Raw genomic sequence first — 21,983 nt, 5'->3', positions numbered from 1 at the left:
CAATCAACAGCCCCTACAACCACAAAAAGGAATGGAGTCATTAGCACTTATGGTTTGTAAATGGCACCCAGAATTATGTTGCACGAAGCACAATTTCACATCATTCTGGGTTCATTTGTGTGAAAACAAGGTCCAATCAGGCTGAAACGTTACTGGAAGCTAGAATCTATTGAGTTGTAAGTGATCTGAACGTTTCATGATGATAGCGCTTTCCTAAGGGTGTCAAACCATGTCCCAAAGGTCACCGGATCTGGTGTCAATTTAAAGAAGTAGTCCAGTTACACATTTGTGGGCTTATAACTTGGCTTCTGAATGTCCTAGAGAGATCAGGTTTATTTTAGTGTACTCCAATCAACAGCCCCTACAACCACAAAAAGGAAATGGAGTCATTAGCACTTATGGTTCTTAAATGGCACCCAGAATTATGCTGCACTAAGCACAATTTCCACTGATTCTGGGTCAATTTGTGTGAAAACAAGGTCCAATCCGGCTGAAATGCTACAAGAAGGTAGAATCTATTGAGTTGTAAGTGATCTGAACGTTTCAAGATGATCGCACATTCCTATAGGGGGTCAAACCATGTCCCAAAGGTCACCGGGCCAAGTGTCACTTTAAAGAAGTAGTCCAGTTACATCTTTGTGTGTGGGCTTATAACTTGGCTTCTGAATGTCCTAGAGAGATCAGGTTTGTTTTAGTGTACTCCAATCAACAGCCCCTAGAACCACAAAAAGGAATGGAGACATTAGCACTTATGGTTTTTAAATGGCACCCAGAATTATGTTGCACGAAGCACAATTTCACATCATTCTGGGTTCATTTGTGTGAAAACAAGGTCCAATCAGGCTGAAACGTTACAGGAAGGTAGAATCTATTGTTGTAAGTGATCTGAACGTTTCATGATGATAGCACTTTCCTAAGGGGGTCAAACCATGTCCCAAAGGTCACCGGATCTGGTGTCAATTTAAAGAAGTAGTCCAGTTACACATTTGTGGGCTTATAACTTGGCTTCTGAATGTCCTAGAGCGATCAGGTTTGTTTTAGGGTACTCCAATCAACAGCCCCTACAACCACAAAAAGGAATGGAGTCATTAGCACTTATGGTTTTTAAATGGCACCCAGAATTATGTTGCACGAAGCACAATTTCACATCATTCTGGGTTCATTTGTGTGAAAACAAGGTCCAATCAGGCTGAAACGTTAAAGGAAGGTAGAATCTATTGAGTTGTAAGTGATCTGAACGTTTCATGATGATAGCACTTTCCTAAGGGGGTCAAACCATGTCCCAAAGGTCACCGGATCTGGTGTCAATTTAAAGAAGTAGTCCAGTTACACATTTGTGGGCTTATAACTTGGCTTCTGAATGTCCTAGAGAGATCAGGTTTATTTTAGTGTACTCCAATCAACAGCCCCTACAACCACAAAAAGGAAATGGAGTCATTAGCACTTATGGTTCTTAAATGGCACCCAGAATTATGCTGCACGAAGCACAATTTCACATGATTCTGGGTCAATTTGTGTGAAAACAAGGTCCAATCCGGCTGAAACGCTACAAGAAGGTAGAATCTATTGAGTTGTAAGTGATCTGAACGTTTCAAGATGATCGCACATTCCTATAGGGGGTCAAACCATGTCCCAAAGGTCACCGGGCCAAGTGTCACTTTAAAGAAGTAGTCCAGTTACATCTTTGTGTGTGGGCTTATAACTTGGCTTCTGAATGTCCTAGAGAGATCAGGTTTGTTTTAGTGTACTCCAATCAACAGCCCCTAGAACCACAAAAAGGAATGGAGACATTAGCACTTATGGTTTTTAAATGACACCCAGAATTATGTTGCACGAAGCACAATTTCACATCATTCTGGGTTCATTTGTGTGAAAACAAGGTCCAATCAGGCTGAAACGTTACAGGAAGGTAGAATCTATTGTTGTAAGTGATCTGAACGTTTCATGATGATAGCACTTTCCTAAGGGGGTCAAACCATGTCCCAAAGGTCACCGGATCTGGTGTCAATTTAAAGAAGTAGTCCAGTTACACATTTGTGGGCTTATAACTTGGCTTCTGAATGTCCTAGAGCGATCAGGTTTGTTTTAGTGTACTCCAATCAACAGCCCCTACAACCACAAAAAGGAATGGAGTCATTAGCACTTATGGTTTTTAAATGGCACCCAGAATTATGTTGCACGAAGCACAATTTCACATCATTCTGGGTTCATTTGTGTGAAAACAAGGTCCAATCAGGCTGAAACATTACAGGAAGGTAGAATCTATTAAAATGTAAGTGATCTGAAGGTTTCATGATGATAGCACTTCCCTAAGGGGGTCAAACCATGTCCCAAAGGTCACCGGATCTGGTGTCTAAAGAAGTAGTCCAGTTACACATTTGTGGGCTTATAACTTGGCTTCTGAATGTCCTAGAGAGATCAGGTTTGTTTTAGTATACTCCAATCAACAGCCCCTACAACCACAAAAAGGAATGGAGTCATTAGCACTTATGGTTTTTAAATGGCACCCAGAATTATGTTGCACGAAGCACAATTTCACATCATTCTGGGTTCATTTGTGTGAAAACAAGGTCCAATCAGGCTGAAACGTTACAGAAAGGTAGAATCTATTGAGTTGTAAGTGATCTGAACGTTTCATGATGATAGCACTTTCCTAAGGGGGTCAAACCATGTCCCAAATGTCACCGGATCTGGTGTCAATTTAAAGTAGTAGTCCAGTTACACATTTGTGGGCTTATAACTTGGCTTCTGAATGTCCTGGAGAGGTCAGGTTTGTTTTAATGTACTCCAATCAACAGCCCCTACAACCACAAAAAGGAATGGAGTCATTAGCACTTATGGTTTGTAAATGGCACCCAGAATTATGTTGCACGAAGCAAAATTTCACATCATTCTGGGTTCATTTGTGTGAAAACAAGGTCCAATCAGGCAGAAACGTTACAGGAAGGTAGAATCTATTGAGTTGTAAGTGATCTGAACGTTTCATGATGATAGCACTTTCCTATAGGGGGTCAAACCATGTCCCAAAGGTCACCGGATCTGGTGTCAATTTAAAGTAGTAGTCCAGTTACACATTTGTGCGCTTATAACTTGACTTCTGAATGTCCTAGAGAGATCAGGTTTGTTTTAATGTACTCCAATCAACAGCCCCTACAACCACAAAAAGGAAAGGAGTCATTAGCACTTATGGTTTGTAAATGGCACCCAGAATTATGTTGCACGAAGCACAATTTCACATCATTCTGGGTCCATTTGTGTGAAAACAAGGTCCAATCAGGCTGAAACAATACAAGAAGGTAGAATCTATTGAGTTGTAAGTGATCTGAAGGTTTCAAGATGATCGCACATTCTTATAGGGGGTAAAACCATGTCCCAAAGGTCACCGGGCCTGGTGTCACTTTAAAGAAGTTGTCCAGTTACACCTTTGTGGGCTTATAACTTGGCTTCTGAATGTCCTAGAGAGATCAGGTTTGTTTTAGTGTACTCCAATCAACAGCCCCTACAACCACAAAAAGGAATGGAGTCATAAGCACTTATGGTTTGTAAATGGCACCCAGAATTATGTTGCACGAAGCACAATTTCACATCATTCTGGGTTCATTTGTGTGAAAACAAGGTCCAATCAGGCTGAAACGTTACTGGAAGCTAGAATCTATTGAGTTGTAAGTGATCTGAACGTTTCATGATGATAGCGCTTTCCTAAGGGTGTCAAACCATGTCCCAAAGGTCACCGGATCTGGTGTCAATTTAAAGAAGTAGTCCAGTTACACATTTGTGGGCTTATAACTTGGCTTCTGAATGTCCTAGAGAGATCAGGTTTATTTTAGTGTACTCCAATCAACAGCCCCTACAACCACAAAAAGGAAATGGAGTCATTAGCACTTATGGTTCTTAAATGGCACCCAGAATTATGCTGCACTAAGCACAATTTCCACTGATTCTGGGTCAATTTGTGTGAAAACAAGGTCCAATCCGGCTGAAACGCTACAAGAAGGTAGAATCTATTGAGTTGTAAGTGATCTGAACGTTTCAAGATGATCGCACATTCCTATAGGGGGTCAAACCATGTCCCAAAGGTCACCGGGCCAAGTGTCACTTTAAAGAAGTAGTCCAGTTACATCTTTGTGTGTGGGCTTATAACTTGGCTTCTGAATGTCCTAGAGAGATCAGGTTTGTTTTAGTGTACTCCAATCAACAGCCCCTAGAACCACAAAAAGGAATGGAGACATTAGCACTTATGGTTTTTAAATGGCACCCAGAATTATGTTGCACGAAGCACAATTTCACATCATTCTGGGTTCATTTGTGTGAAAACAAGGTCCAATCAGGCTGAAACGTTACAGGAAGGTAGAATCTATTGTTGTAAGTGATCTGAACGTTTCATGATGATAGCACTTTCCTAAGGGGGTCAAACCATGTCCCAAAGGTCACCGGATCTGGTGTCAATTTAAAGAAGTAGTCCAGTTACACATTTGTGGGCTTATAACTTGGCTTCTGAATGTCCTAGAGCGATCAGGTTTGTTTTAGTGTACTCCAATCAACAGCCCCTACAACCACAAAAAGGAATGGAGTCATTAGCACTTATGGTTTTTAAATGGCACCCAGAATTATGTTGCACGAAGCACAATTTCACATCATTCTGGGTTCATTTGTGTGAAAACAAGGTCCAATCAGGCTGAAACGTTACAGGAAGGTAGAATCTATTGAGTTGTAAGTGATCTGAACGTTTCATGATGATAGCACTTTCCTAAGGGGGTCAAACCATGTCCCAAAGGTCACCGGATCTGGTGTCAATTTAAAGAAGTAGTCCAGTTACACATTTGTGGGCTTATAACTTGGCTTCTGAATGTCCTAGAGAGATCAGGTTTGTTTTAGTGTACTCCAATCAACAGCCCCTACAACCACAAAAAGGAATGGAGTCATTAGCACTTATGGTTTGTAAATGGCACCCAGAATTATGTTGCACGAAGCACAATTTCACATCATTCTGGGTCCATTTGTGTGAAAACAAGGTCCAATCAGGCTGAAACATTACAGGAAGGTAGAATCTATTAAAATGTAAGTGATCTGAAGGTTTCATGATGATAGCACTTCCCTAAGGGGGTCAAACCATGTCCCAAAGGTCACCGGATCTGGTGTCTAAAGAAGTAGTCCAGTTACACATTTGTGGGCTTATAACTTGGCTTCTGAATGTCCTAGAGAGATCAGGTTTGTTTTAGTATACTCCAATCAACAGCCCCTAAAACCACAAAAAGGAATGGAGTCATTAGCACTTATGGTTTTTAAATGGCACCCAGAATTATGTTGCACGAAGCACAATTTCACATCATTCTGGGTTCATTTGTGTGAAAACAAGGTCCAATCAGGCTGAAACGTTACAGAAAGGTAGAATCTATTGAGTTGTAAGTGATCTGAACGTTTCATGATGATAGCACTTTCCTAAGGGGGTCAAACCATGTCCCAAATGTCACCGGATCTGGTGTCAATTTAAAGTAGTAGTCCAGTTACACATTTGTGGGCTTATAACTTGGCTTCTGAATGTCCTGGAGAGGTCAGGTTTGTTTTATTGTACTCCAATCAACAGCCCCTACAACCACAAAAAGGAATGGAGTCATTAGCACTTATGGTTTGTAAATGGCACCCAGAATTATGTTGCACGAAGCAAAATTTCACATCATTCTGGGTTCATTTGTGTGAAAACAAGGTCCAATCAGGCAGAAACGTTACAGGAAGGTAGAATCTATTGAGTTGTAAGTGATCTGAACGTTTCATGATGATAGCACTTTCCTATAGGGGGTCAAACCATGTCCCAAAGGTCACCGGATCTGGTGTCAATTTAAAGTAGTAGTCCAGTTACACATTTGTGGGCTTATAACTTGACTTCTGAATGTCCTAGAGAGATCAGGTTTGTTTTAATGTACTCCAATCAACAGCCCCTACAACCACAAAAAGGAAAGGAGTCATTAGCACTTATGGTTTGTAAATGGCACCCAGAATTATGTTGCACGAAGCACAATTTCACATCATTCTGGGTCCATTTGTGTGAAAACAAGGTCCAATCAGGCTGAAACGCTACAAGAAGGTAGAATCTATTGAGTTGTAAGTGATCTGAAGGTTTCAAGATGATCGCACATTCTTATAGGGGGTAAAACCATGTCCCAAAGGTCACCGGGCCTGGTGTCAATTTAAAGAAGTAGTCCAGTTACACATTTGTGGGCTTATAACTTGGCTTCTGAATGTCCTAGAGAGATCAGGTTTATTTTAGTGTACTCCAATCAACAGCCCCTACAACCACAAAAAGGAATGGAGTCATTAGCACTTATGGTTTTTAAATGGCACCCAGAATTATGTTGCACAAAGCACAATTTCACATCATTCTGGGTCCATTTGTGTGAAAACAAGGTCCAATCAGGCTGAAACGTTACAGGAAGGTAGAATCTATTGAGTTGTAAGTGATCTGAACGTTTCATGATGATAGCACTTTCCTAAGGGGGTCAAACCTTGTCCCAAAGGTCACTGGATCTGGTGTCAATTTAAAGAAGTAGTCCAGTTACACATTTGTGGGCTTATAACTTGGCTTCTGAATGTCCTAGAGAGATCAGGTTTGTTTTAATGTACTCCAATCAACAGCCCCTACAACCACAAAAATGAATGGAGTCATTAGCACTTATGGTTTGTAAGTGGCACCCAGAATTATGTTGCATGAAGCACAATTTCACATCATTCTGGGTCAATTTGTGTGAAAACAAGGTCCAATCCGGCTGAAACGCTACAAGAAGGTAGAATCTATTGAGTTGTAAGTGATCTGAACGTTTCAAGATGATCGCACATTCCTATAGGGGGTCAAACCATGTCCCAAAGGTCACCGGGCCAAGTGTCACTTTAAAGAAGTAGTCCAGTTACACCTTTGTGGGCTTATAACTTGGCTTCTGAATGTCCTAGAGAGGTTAGGTTTGTTTTAGTGTACTCCAATCAACAGCCCCTACAACCACAAAAAGGAATGGAGTCATTAGGACTTATGGTTTGTAAATGGCACCCAGAATTATTTTGCACGAAGCACAATTTCACATCATTCTGGGTTCATTTGTGTGAAAACAAGGTCCAATCAGGCTGAAACGTTACTGGAAGCTAGAATCTATTGAGTTGTAAGTGATCTGAACGTTTCATGATGATAGCGCTTTCCTAAGGGTGTCAAACCATGTCCCAAAGGTCACCGGATCTGGTGTCAATTTAAAGAAGTAGTCCAGTTACACATTTGTGGGCTTATAACTTGGCTTCTGAATGTCCTAGAGAGATCAGGTTTATTTTAGTGTACTCCAATCAACAGCCCCTACAACCATAAAAAGGAATGGAGTCATTAGCACTTATGGTTCTTATATGGCACCCAGAATTATGCTGCACTAAGCACAATTTCACATGATTCTGGGTCAATTTGTGTGAAAACAAGGTCCAATCCGGCTGAAACGCTACAAGAAGGTAGAATCTATTGAGTTGTAAGTGATCTGAACGTTTCAAGATGATCGCACATTCCTATAGGGGGTCAAACCATGTCCCAAAGGTCACCGGGCCAAGTGTCACTTTAAAGAAGTAGTCCAGTTACATCTTTGTGTGTGGGCTTATAACTTGGCTTCTGAATGTCCTAGAGAGATCAGGTTTGTTTTAGTGTACTCCAATCAACAGCCCCTAGAACCACAAAAAGGAATGGAGACATTAGCACTTATGGTTTTTAAATGGCACCCAGAATTATGTTGCACGAAGCACAATTTCACATCATTCTGGGTTCATTTGTGTGAAAACAAGGTCCAATCAGGCTGAAACGTTACAGGAAGGTAGAATCTATTGTTGTAAGTGATCTGAACGTTTCATGATGATAGCACTTTCCTAAGGGGGTCAAACCATGTCCCAAAGGTCACCGGATCTGGTGTCTAAAGAAGTAGTCCAGTTACAAATTTGTGGGCTTATAACTTGGCTTCTGAATGTCCTAGAGAGATCAGGTTTGTTTTAGTATACTCCAATCAACAGCCCCTAGAACCACAAAAAGGAATGGAGTCATTTGACTTATGGTTTTTAAATGGCACCCAGAATTATGTTGCACGAAGCACAATTTCACATCATTCTGGGTTCATTTGTGTGAAAACAAGGTCCAATCAGGCTGAAACGTTACAGGAAGGTAGAATCTATTGCGTTGTAAGTGATCTGAACGTTTCATGATGATAGCACTTTCCTAAGGGGTTCAAACCATGCCCCAAAGGTCACCGGATCTGGTGTCAATTTAAAGAAGTAGTCCAGTTACACATTTGTGGGCTTATAACTTGGCTTCTGAATGCCCTAGAGAGATCAGGTTTGTTTTAGTGTACTCCAATCAACAGCCCCTACAACCACAAAAAGGAATGGAGTCATTAGCACTTATGGTTTGTAAATGGCACCCAGAATTATGTTGCACGAAGCACAATTTCACATCATTCTGGGTCCATTTGAGTGAAAACAAGGTCCAATCAGGCTGAAACATTACAGGAAGGTAGAATCTATTAAAATGTAAGTGATCTGAAGGTTTCATGATGATAGCTCTTCCCTAAGGGGGTCAAACCATGTCCCAAAGGTCACCGGATCTGGTGTCTAAAGAAGTAGTCCAGTTACACATTTGTGGGCTTATAACTTGGCTTCTGAATGTCCTAGAGAGATCAGGTTTGTTTTAGTATACTCCAATCAACAGCCCCTACAACCACAAAAAGGAATGGAGTCATTAGCAGTTATTGTTTTTAAATGGCACCCAGAATTATGTTGCACGAAGCACAATTTCACATCATTCTGGGTTCATTTGTGTGAAAACAAGGTCCAATCAGGCTGAAACGTTACAGAAAGGTAGAATCTATTGAGTTGTAAGTGATCTGAACGTTTCATGATGATAGCACTTTCCTAAGGGGGTCAAACCATGTCCCAAATGTCACCGGATCTGGTGTCAATTTAAAGAAGTAGTCCAGTTATACATTTGTGGGCTTATAACTTGGCTTCTGAATGTCCTAGAGAGATCAGGTTTGTTTTAATGTACTCCAATCAACAGCCCCTACAACCAAAAAAATGAATGGAGTCATTAGCACTTATGGTTTGTAAGTGGCACCCAGAATTATGTTGCACGAAGCACAATTTCACATCATTCTGGGTCAATTTGTGTGAAAACAAGGTCCAATCCGGCTGAAACGCTACAAGAAGGTAGAATCTATTGAGTTGTAAGTGATCTGAACATTTCAAGATGATCGCACATTCCTATAGGGGGTCAAACCATGTCCCAAAGGTCACCGGGCCAAGTGTCACTTTAAAGAAGTAGTCCAGTTACACCTTTGTGGGCTTATAACTTGGCTTCTGAATGTCCTAGAGAGGTTAGGTTTGTTTTAGTGTACTCCAATCAACAGCCCCTACAACCACAAAAAGGAATGGAGTCATTAGGACTTATGGTTTGTAAATGGCACCCAGAATTATTTTGCACGAAGCACAATTTCACATCATTCTGGGTTCATTTGTGTGAAAACAAGGTCCAATCAGGCTGAAACGTTACTGGAAGCTAGAATCTATTGAGTTGTAAGTGATCTGAACGTTTCATGATGATAGCGCTTTCCTAAGGGTGTCAAACCATGTCCCAAAGGTCACCGGATCTGGTGTCAATTTAAAGAAGTAGTCCAGTTACACATTTGTGGGCTTATAACTTGGCTTCTGAATGTCCTAGAGAGATCAGGTTTATTTTAGTGTACTCCAATCAACAGCCCCTACAACCACAAAAAGGAATGGAGTCATTAGCACTTATGGTTCTTAAATGGCACCCAGAATTATGCTGCACTAAGCACAATTTCACATGATTCTGGGTCAATTTGTGTGAAAACAAGGTCCAATCCGGCTGAAACGCTACAAGACGGTAGAATCTATTGAGTTGTAAGTGATCTGAACGTTTCAAGATGATCGCACATTCCTATAGGGGGTCAAACCATGTCCCAAAGGTCACCGGGCCAAGTGTCACTTTAAAGAAGTAGTCCAGTTACATCTTTGTGTGTGGGCTTATAACTTGGCTTCTGAATGTCCTAGAGAGATCAGGTTTGTTTTAGTGTACTCCAATCAACAGCCCCTAGAACCACAAAAAGGAATGGAGACATTAGCACTTATGGTTTTTAAATGGCACCCAGAATTATGTTGCACGAAGCACAATTTCACATCATTCTGGGTTCATTTGTGTGAAAACAAGGTCCAATCAGGCTGAAACGTTACAGGAAGGTAGAATCTATTGTTGTAAGTGATCTGAACGTTTCATAATGATAGCACTTTCCTAAGGGGGTCAAACCATGTCCCAAAGGTCACCGGATCTGGTGTCTAAAGAAGTAGTCCAGTTACAAATTTGTGGGCTTATAACTTGGCTTCTGAATGTCCTAGAGAGATCAGGTTTGTTTTAGTATACTCCAATCAACAGCCCCTAGAACCACAAAAAGGAATGGAGTCATTTGACTTATGGTTTTTAAATGGCACCCAGAATTATGTTGCACGAACCACAATTTCACATCATTCTGGGTTCATTTGTGTGAAAACAAGGTCCAATCAGGCTGAAACGTTACAGGAAGGTAGAATCTATTGCGTTGTAAGTGATCTGAACGTTTCATGATGATAGCACTTTCCTAAGGGGGTCAAACCATGTCCCAAAGGTCACCGGATCTGGTGTCAATTTAAAGAAGTAGTCCAGTTACACATTTGTGGGCTTATAACTTGGCTTCTGAATGTCTTAGAGCGATCAGGTTTGTTTTAGTGTACTCCAATCAACAGCCCCTACGACCACAAAAAGGAATGGAGTCATTAGCACTTATGGTTTTTAAATGGCACCCAGAATTATGTTGCACGAAGCACAATTTCACATCATTCTGGGTTCATTTGTGTGAAAACAAGGTCCAATCAGGCTGAAACGTTACAGGAAGGTAGAATCTATTGAGTTGTAAGTGATCTGAACGTTTCATGATGATAGCACTTTCCTAAGGGGGTCAAACCATGTCCCAAAGGTCACCGGATCTGGTGTCAACTTAAAGAAGTAGTCCAGTTACACATTTGTGGGCTTATAACTTGGCTTCTGAATGCCCTAGAGGGATCAGGTTTGTTTTAGTGTACTCCAATCAACAGCCCCTACAACCACAAAAAGGAATGGAGTCATTAGCACTTATGGTTTGTAAATGGCACCCAGAATTATGTTGCACGAAGCACAATTTCACATCATTCTGGGTCCATTTGTGTGAAAACAAGGTCCAATCAGGCTGAAACATTACAGGAAGGTAGAATCTATTAAAATGTAAGTGATCTGAAGGTTTCATGATGATAGCTCTTCCCTAAGGGGGTCAAACCATGTCCCAAAGGTCACCGGATCTGGTGTCTAAAGAAGTAGTCCAGTTACACATTTGTGGGCTTATAACTTGGCTTCTGAATGTCCTAGAGAGATCAGGTTTGTTTTAGTATACTCCAATCAACAGCCCCTACAACCACAAAAAGGAATGGAGTCATTAGCACTTATGGTTTTTAAATGGCACCCAGAATTATGTTGCACGAAGCACAATTTCACATCATTCTGGGTTCATTTGTGTGAAAACAAGGTCCAATCAGGCTGAAACGTTACAGAAAGGTAGAATCTATTGAGTTGTAAGTGATCTGAACGTTTCATGATGATAGCACTTTCCTAAGGGGGTCAAACCATGTCCCAAATGTCACCGGATCTGGTGTCAATTTAAAGTAGTAGTCCAGTTACACATTTGTGGGCTTATAACTTGGCTTCTGAATGTCCTGGAGAGGTCAGGTTTGTTTTAATGTACTCCAATCAACAGCCCCTACAACCACAAAAAGGAATGGAGTCATTAGCACTTATGGTTTGTAAATGGCACCCAGAATTATGTTGCACGTAGCAAAATTTCACATCATTCTGGGTTCATTTGTGTGAAAACAAGGTCCAATCAGGCAGAAACGTTACAGGAAGGTAGAATCTATTGAGTTGTAAGTGATCTGAACGTTTCATGATGATAGCACTTTCCTATAGGGGGTCAAACCATGTCCCAAAGGTCACCGGGCCTGGTGTCACTTTAAAGAAGTAGTCCAGTTACACCTTTGTGGGCTTATAACTTGGCTTCTGAATGTCCTAGAGAGATCAGGGTTGTTTTAGTGTACTCCAATCAACAGCCCCCACAACCACAAAAAGGAATGGAGTCATTAGCACTTATTGTTCTTAAATGGCACCCAGAATTATGTTGCACGAAGCACAATTTCACATGATTCTGGGTCAATTTGTGTGAAAACAAGGTCCAATCCGGCTGAAACGCTACAAGAAGGTAGAATCTATTGAGTTGTAAGTGATCTGAACGTTTCAAGATGATCGCACATTCCTATAGGGGGTCAAACCATGTCCCAAAGGTCACCGGGCCAAGTGTCACTTTAAAGAAGTAGTCCAGTTACATCTTTGTGTGTGGGCTTATAACTTGGCTTCTGAATGTCCTAGAGAGATCAGGTTTGTTTTAGTGTACTCCAATCAACAGCCCCTAGAACCACAAAAAGGAATGGAGACATTAGCACTTATGGTTTTTAAATGGCACCCAGAATTATGTTGCACGAAGCACAATTTCACATCATTCTGGGTTCATTTGTGTGAAAACAAGGTCCAATCAGGCTGAAACGTTACAGGAAGGTAGAATCTATTGTTGTAAGTGATCTGAACGTTTCATGATGATAGCACTTTCCTAAGGGGGTCAAACCATGTCCCAAAGGTCACCGGATCTGGTGTCTAAAGAAGTAGTCCAGTTACAAATTTGTGGGCTTATAACTTGGCTTCTGAATGTCCTAGAGAGATCAGGTTTGTTTTAGTATACTCCAATCAACAGCCCCTAGAACCACAAAAAGGAATGGAGTCATTTGACTTATGGTTTTTAAATGGCACCCAGAATTATGTTGCACGAAGCACAATTTCACATCATTCTGGGTTCATTTGTGTGAAAACAAGGTCCAATCAGGCTGAAACGTTACAGGAAGGTAGAATCTATTGCGTTGTAAGTGATCTGAACGTTTCATGATGATAGCACTTTCCTAAGGGGGTCAAACCATGTCCCAAAGGTCACCGGATCTGGTGTCAATTTAAAGAAGTAGTCCAGTTACACATTTGTGGGCTTATAACTTGGCTTCTGAATGTCCTAGAGCGATCAGGTTTGTTTTAGTGTACTCCAATCAACAGCCCCTACAACCACAAAAAGGAATGGAGTCATTAGCACTTATGGTTTTTAAATGGCACCCAGAATAATGTTGCACGAAGCACAATTTCACATCATTCTGGGTTCATTTGTGTGAAAACAAGGTCCAATCAGGCTGAAACGTTACAGGAAGGTAGAATCTATTGAGTTGTAAGTGATCTGAACGTTTCATGATGATAGCACTTTCCTAAGGGGTTCAAACCATGCCCCAAAGGTCACCGGATCTGGTGTCAATTTAAAGAAGTAGTCCAGTTACACATTTGTGGGCTTATAACTTGGCTTCTGAATGCCCTAGAGAGATCAGGTTTGTTTTAGTGTACTCCAATCAACAGCCCCTACAACCACAAAAAGGAATGGAGTCATTAGCACTTATGGTTTGTAAATGGCACCCAGAATTATGTTGCACGAAGCACAATTTCACATCATTCTGGGTCCATTTGAGTGAAAACAAGGTCCAATCAGGCTGAAACATTACAGGAAGGTAGAATCTATTAAAATGTAAGTGATCTGAAGGTTTCATGATGATAGCTCTTCCCTAAGGGGGTCAAACCATGTCCCAAAGGTCACCGGATCTGGTGTCTAAAGAAGTAGTCCAGTTACACATTTGTGGGCTTATAACTTGGCTTCTGAATGTCCTAGAGAGATCAGGTTTGTTTTAGTATACTCCAATCAACAGCCCCTACAACCACAAAAAGGAATGGAGTCATTAGCACTTATTGTTTTTAAATGGCACCCAGAATTATGTTGCACGAAGCACAATTTCACATCATTCTGGGTTCATTTGTGTGAAAACAAGGTCCAATCAGGCTGAAACGTTACAGAAAGGTAGAATCTATTGAGTTGTAAGTGATCTGAACGTTTCATGATGATAGCACTTTCCTAAGGGGGTCAAACCATGTCCCAAATGTCACCGGATCTGGTGTCAATTTAAAGAAGTAGTCCAGTTATACATTTGTGGGCTTATAACTTGGCTTCTGAATGTCCTAGAGAGATCAGGTTTGTTTTAATGTACTCCAATCAACAGCCCCTACAACCACAAAAATGAATGGAGTCATTAGCACTTATGGTTTGTAAGTGGCACCCAGAATTATGTTGCACGAAGCACAATTTCACATCATTCTGGGTCAATTTGTGTGAAAACAAGGTCCAATCCGGCTGAAACGCTACAAGAAGGTAGAATCTATTGAGTTGTAAGTGATCTGAACATTTCAAGATGATCGCACATTCCTATAGGGGGTCAAACCATGTCCCAAAGGTCACCGGGCAAGTGTCACTTTAAAGAAGTAGTCCAGTTACACCTTTGTGGGCTTATAACTTGGCTTCTGAATGTCCTAGAGAGGTTAGGTTTGTTTTAGTGTACTCCAATCAACAGCCCCTACAACCACAAAAAGGAATGGAGTCATTAGGACTTATGGTTTGTAAATGGCACCCAGAATTATTTTGCACGAAGCACAATTTCACATCATTCTGGGTTCATTTGTGTGAAAACAAGGTCCAATCAGGCTGAAACGTTACTGGAAGCTAGAATCTATTGAGTTGTAAGTGATCTGAACGTTTCATGATGATAGCGCTTTCCTAAGGGTGTCAAACCATGTCCCAAAGGTCACCGGATCTGGTGTCAATTTAAAGAAGTAGTCCAGTTACACATTTGTGGGCTTATAACTTGGCTTCTGAATGTCCTAGAGAGATCAGGTTTATTTTAGTGTACTCCAATCAACAGCCCCTACAACCACAAAAAGGAATGGAGTCATTAGCACTTATGGTTCTTAAATGGCACCCAGAATTATGCTGCACTAAGCACAATTTCACATGATTCTGGGTCAATTTGTGTGAAAACAAGGTCCAATCCGGCTGAAACGCTACAAGAAGGTAGAATCTATTGAGTTGTAAGTGATCTGAACGTTTCAAGATGATCGCACATTCCTATAGGGGGTCAAACCATGTCCCAAAGGTCACCGGGCCAAGTGTCACTTTAAAGAAGTAGTCCAGTTACATCTTTGTGTGTGGGCTTATAACTTGGCTTCTGAATGTCCTAGAGAGATCAGGTTTGTTTTAGTGTACTCCAATCAACAGCCCCTAGAACCACAAAAAGGAATGGAGACATTAGCACTTATGGTTTTTAAATGGCACCCAGAATTATGTTGCACGAAGCACAATTTCACATCATTCTGGGTTCATTTGTGTGAAAACAAGGTCCAATCAGGCTGAAACGTTACAGGAAGGTAGAATCTATTGTTGTAAGTGATCTGAACGTTTCATAATGATAGCACTTTCCTAAGGGGGTCAAACCATGTCCCAAAGGTCACCGGATCTGGTGTCTAAAGAAGTAGTCCAGTTACAAATTTGTGGGCTTATAACTTGGCTTCTGAATGTCCTAGAGAGATCAGGTTTGTTTTAGTATACTCCAATCAACAGCCCCTAGAACCACAAAAAGGAATGGAGTCATTTGACTTATGGTTTTTAAATGGCACCCAGAATTATGTTGCACGAACCACAATTTCACATCATTCTGGGTTCATTTGTGTGAAAACAAGGTCCAATCAGGCTGAAACGTTACAGGAAGGTAGAATCTATTGCGTTGTAAGTGATCTGAACGTTTCATGATGATAGCACTTTCCTAAGGGGGTCAAACCATGTCCCAAAGGTCACCGGATCTGGTGTCAATTTAAAGAAGTAGTCCAGTTACACATTTGTGGGCTTATAACTTGGCTTCTGAATGTCTTAGAGCGATCAGGTTTGTTTTAGTGTACTCCAATCAACAGCCCCTACGACCACAAAAAGGAATGGAGTCATTAGCACTTATGGTTTTTAAATGGCACCCAGAATTATGTTGCACGAAGCACAATTTCACATCATTCTGGGTTCATTTGTGTGAAAACAAGGTCCAATCAGGCTGAAACGTTACAGGAAGGTAGAATCTATTGAGTTGTAAGTGATCTGAACGTTTCATGATGATAGCACTTTCCTAAGGGGGTCAAACCATGTCCCAAAGGTCACCGGATCTGGTGTCAACTTAAAGAAGTAGTCCAGTTACACATTTGTGGGCTTATAACTTGGCTTCTGAATGCCCTAGAGGGATCAGGTTTGTTTTAGTGTACTCCAATCAACAGCCCCTACAACCACAAAAAGGAATGGAGTCATTAGCACTTATGGTTTGTAAATGGCACCCAGAATTATGTTGCACGAAGCACAATTTCACATCATTCTGGGTCCATTTGTGTGAAAACAAGGTCCAATCAGGCTGAAACATTACAGGAAGGTAGAATCTATTAAAATGTAAGTGATCTGAAGGTTTCATGATGATAGCTCTTCCCTAAGGGGGTCAAACCATGTCCCAAAGGTCACCGGATCTGGTGTCTAAAGAAGTAGTCCAGTTACACATTTGTGGGCTTATAACTTGGCTTCTGAATGTCCTAGAGAGATCAGGTTTGTTTTAGTATACTCCAATCAACAGCCCCTACAACCACAAAAAGGAATGGAGTCATTAGCACTTATGGTTTTTAAATGGCACCCAGAATTATGTTGCACGAAGCACAATTTCACATCATTCTGGGTTCATTTGTGTGAAAACAAGGTCCAATCAGGCTGAAACGTTACAGAAAGGTAGAATCTATTGAGTTGTAAGTGATCTGAACGTTTCATGATGATAGCACTTTCCTAAGGGGGTCAAACCATGTCCCAAATGTCACCGGATCTGGTGTCAATTTAAAGTAGTAGTCCAGTTACACATTTGTGGGCTTATAACTTGGCTTCTGAATGTCCTGGAGAGGTCAGGTTTGTTTTAATGTACTCCAATCAACAGCCCCTACAACCACAAAAAGGAATGGAGTCATTAGCACTTATGGTTTGTAAATGGCACCCAGAATTATGTTGCACGTAGCAAAATTTCACATCATTCTGGGTTCATTTGTGTGAAAACAAGGTCCAATCAGGCAGAAACGTTACAGGAAGGTAGAATCTATTGAGTTGTAAGTGATCTGAACGTTTCATGATGATAGCACTTTCCTATAGGGGGTCAAACCATGTCCCAAAGGTCACCGGGCCTGGTGTCACTTTAAAGAAGTAGTCCAGTTACACCTTTGTGGGCTTATAACTTGGCTTCTGAATGTCCTAGAGAGATCAGGGTTGTTTTAGTGTACTCCAATCAACAGCCCCCACAACCACAAAAAGGAATGGAGTCATTAGCACTTATGGTTCTTAAATGGCACCCAGAATTATGTTGCACGAAGCACAATTTCACATCATTCTGGGTCCATTTGTGTGAAAACAAGGTCCAATCAGGCTGAAACGTTACAGGAAGGTAGAATCTATTGAGTTGTAAGTGATCTGAACGTTTCAAGATGATCGCACATTCCTATAGGGGGTAAAACCATGTCCCAAAGGTCACCGGGCCTGGTGTCACTTTAAAGAAGTAGTCCAGTTACATCTTTGTAGGCTTATAACTTGGCTTCTGAATGTCCTAGAGAGATCAGGTTTGTTTTAATGTACTCCAATCAACAGCCCCTACAACTACAAAAAGGAATGGAGTCATTATCACTTATGGTTTGTAAATGGCACACAGAATTATGTTGCACGAAGCACAATTTCACATCATTCTGAGTCCATTTGTGTGAAAACAAGGTCCAATCAGGCTGAAACGTTACAAGAAGGTAGAATCTATTGAGTTGTAAGTGATCTGAACGTTTCATGATGATAGTCTTTCCTAAGGGGGTCAAACCATGTCCCAAAGGTCACCGGATCTGGTGTCAATTTAAAGAAGTAGTCCAGTTACACATTTGTGGGCTTATAACTTGGCTTCTGAATGTCCTAGAGAGGTTAGGTTTGTTTTAGTGTACTCCAATCAACAGCCCCTACAACCACAAAAAGGAATGGAGTCATTAGCACTTATGGTTTGTAAATGGCACCCAGAATTATTTTGCACGAAGCACAATTTCACATCATTCTGGGTTCATTTATGTGAAAACAAGGTCCAATCAGGCTGAAACGTTACTGGAAGCTAGAATCTATTGAGTTGTAAGTGATCTGAACGTTTCATGATGATAGCGCTTTCCTAAGGGGGTCAAACCATGTCCCAAAGGTCACCGGATCTGGTGTCAATTTAAAGAAGTAGTCCAGTTACACATTTGTGGCCTTATAACTTGGCCTCTGAATGTCCTAGAGAGATCAGGTTTATTTTAGTGTACTCCAATCAACAGCCCCTACAACCACAAAAAGGAATGGATTCATTAGCACTTATGGTTCTTAAATGGCACCCAGAATTATGCTGCACTAAGCACAATTTCACATGATTCTGGGTCAATTTGTGTGAAAACAAGGTCCAATCCGGCTGAAACGCTACAAGAAGGTAGAATCTATTGAGTTGTAAGTGATCTGAACGTTTCAAGATGATCGCACATTCCTATAGGGTGTCAAACCATGTCCCAAAGGTCACCGGGCCAAGTGTCACTTTAAAGAAGTAGTCCAGTTACACCTTTGTGGGCTTATAACTTGGCTTCTGAATGTCCTAGAGAGATCAGGTTTGTTTTAGTATACTCCAATCAACAGCCCCTAGAACCACAAAAAGGAATGGAGACATTAGCACTTATGGTTTTTAAATGGCACCCAGAATTATGTTGCACGAAGCACAATTTCACATCATTCTGGGTTCATTTGTGTGAAAACAAGGTCCAATCAGGCTGAAACGTTACAGGAAGGTAGAATCTATTGTTGTAAGTGATCTGAACGTTTCATGATGATAGCACTTTCCTAAGGGGGTCAAACCATGTCCCAAAGGTCACCGGATCTGGTGTCTAAAGAAGTAGTCCAGTTACAAATTTGTGGGCTTATAACTTGGCTTCTGAATGTCCTAGAGAGATCAGGTTTGTTTTAGTATACTCCAATCAACAGCCCCTACAACCACAAAAAGGAATGGAGTCATTAGACTTATGGTTTTTAAATGGCACCCAGAATTATGTTGCACGAAGCACAATTTCACATCATTCTGGGTTCATTTGTGTGAAAACAAGGTCCAATAAGGCTGAAACATTACAGGAAGGTAGAATCTATTGCGTTGTAAGTGATCTGAACGTTTCATGATGATAGCACTTTCCTAATTGTGTCAAACCATGTCCCAAAGGTCACCGGATCTGGTGTCAATTTAAAGAAGTAGTCCAGTTACACATTTGTGGGCTTATAACTTGGCTTCTGAATGTCCTAGAGCGATCAGGTTTGTTTTAGTTTACTCCAATCAACAGCCCCTACAACCACAAAAAGGAATGGAGTCATTAGCACTTATGGTTTTTAAATGGCACCCAGAATTATGTTGCACGAAGCACAATTTCACATCATTCTGGGTTCATTTGTGTGAAAACAAGGTCCAATCAGGCTGAAATGTTACAGGAAGGTAGAATTTATTGAGTTGTAAGTGATCTGGACGTTTCATGATGATAGCACTTTCCTAAGGGGGTCAAACCATGTCCCAAAGGTCACCGGATCTGGTGTCAATTTAAAGTAGTCCAGTTACACATTTGTGGGCTTATAACTTGGCTTCTGAATGTCCTGGAGAGATCAGGTTTGTTTTAGTGTACTCCAATCAACAGCCCCTACAACCACAAAAAGGAATGGAGTCTTTAGCACTTATGGTTTGTAAATGGCACCCAGAATTATGTTGCATGAAGCACAATTTCACATCATTCTGGGTCCATTTGTGTGAAAACAAGGTCCAATCAGGCTGAAACGTTACAAGAAAGTAGAATCTATTGAGTTGTAAGTGATCTGAACGTTTCATGATGTTCGCACATTCCTATAGGGGGTCAAACCATGTCCCAAAGGTCACCGGACCTGGTGTCACTTTAAAGAAGTAGTCCAGTTACACATTTGTGGGCTTATAACTTGGCTTCTGAATATCCTAGAGAGGTCAGGTTTGTTTTAGAGTACTCCAGTTAACAGCCCCCATTACCCCAAAGAGGAATGGAGTCATTAGCACTTATGGTTTTTAAATGGCACCCAGAATTATGTTGCACGAAGCACACTTTCACATCATTCTGGGTTCATTTGTGTGAAAACAAGGTCCAATCAGGCTGAAACGTTACAGGAAGTTAGAATCTATTGAGTTGTAAGTGATCTGAACGTTTCATGATGATAGCACTTTCCTAAGGGGGTCAAACCATGTCCCAAAGGTCACCGGATCTGGTGTCAATTTAAAGAAGTAGTCCAGTTACACATTTGTGGGCTTATAACGTGGCTTCTGAATGTCCTAGAGAGATCAGGTTTGTTTTAGTGTACTCCAATCAACAGCCCCTACAACCACAAAAAGGAATGGAGTCATTAGCACTTATGGTTTTTAAATGGCACCCAGAATTATGTTGCACGAAGCACAATTTCACATGATTCTGGGTCCATTTGTGTGAAAACAAGGTCCAATCAGGCTGAAACGTTACAGGAAGGTAGAATCTATTGAGTTGTAAGTGATCTGAACGTTTCATGATGATAGCACTTTCCTAAGGGGGTCAAACCATGTCCCAAAGGTCACCGGATCTGGTGTCAATTTAAAGAAGTAGTCCAGTTACACATTTGTGGGCTTATAACTTGGCTTCTGAATGTCCTAGAGAGATCAGGTTTATTTTAGTGTACTCCAATCAACAGCCCCTACAACCACAAAAAGGAATGGAGTCATTATCAGTCATTAGTAGTACGTTTGCTAGTTCTACGTGCTTCCACGGATCGGGCGTGGGCACGCACTTGTTTTAGAGGCGTTTTCGTGCAGCCTCTACCCTGCACGACCGCTCGTGGCCACACTAGCTATATTTATCTTTATTTGTTTCACACACACACACACACACACACACACACACACACACACACACACACACACACACACACACACACACACACACACATGCCCTTGCGTGCAAACCCCGGTCAGGCCTGCAGTGTACACATCAGAGACATGATGTTCTTTCACAGAACTGAGGTTGTTCATTACTAAATGACTTTTACAGGAATATTGTTATATTCAACAGGTTGATCATAATGATGTGTATTAAACCCACAACCTAGCACTGAGGACAGAGGGACTTTATTTAAATTAGTACTTAATGGAAACGATACATAATGATACATAAGAGCCATGTCATACATTCAGCCTAGGAATAGTAGCATTGTGCACTATTAAAAATATACACATCAATTGCTCGAATCCCATTGTTGCAAAGTAAAACTCTAATAAAACTCTTGTCTGACATCAACAGAGAAGACTTAGTGTATGTACTACAAATACAGCATTAGGATTTCGAGTGGACCGTGCACCTTGTGAACCATCAGAGGCTTATGATGCAACATATCTTCCAGTTGCTATTAGACAAGTTATAATTCTCGACCATTTTTCGGAACTGGTTTCTTGGGTCCGTGAGTAAATGCCAAATGAGATGATAGTCCTTAAGTAAGTTCCTGGCGATCCCATGTCACGCTCTTGCCCATCAGCCGGTGAACGCTGAGACGGAACTCGATGAGAGCGATGTATTTTTTAAGTGCTCCGAATGTACTTCTAACAAGCGTGCGATTCACTTCGTGAGTAAACCGCAGCTGCAGCTGATTCAAACAGTCGAGCCAACTTTCTACATCACAATATGCGTTTTGTAGTTAGTCGAGTTACCTTTTGTGTGGCGCATGCACGGGTCGTTAGCGTCCAGCTCCCAGCTTATAGAGTCCTGTATTGACACAGACGTCAATACATCTCGATGTCATGCAACACACAAA

The sequence above is a fragment of the Nothobranchius furzeri genome, chromosome 13 (genome assembly GCF_043380555.1).
Source record: "Nothobranchius furzeri strain GRZ-AD chromosome 13, NfurGRZ-RIMD1, whole genome shotgun sequence".
NCBI classification, from domain to species: Eukaryota; Metazoa; Chordata; class Actinopteri; order Cyprinodontiformes; family Nothobranchiidae; genus Nothobranchius; species Nothobranchius furzeri.
The sequence above is the reverse complement of the archived record's forward strand: the minus strand, read 5'-3'. Positions refer to the sequence as shown.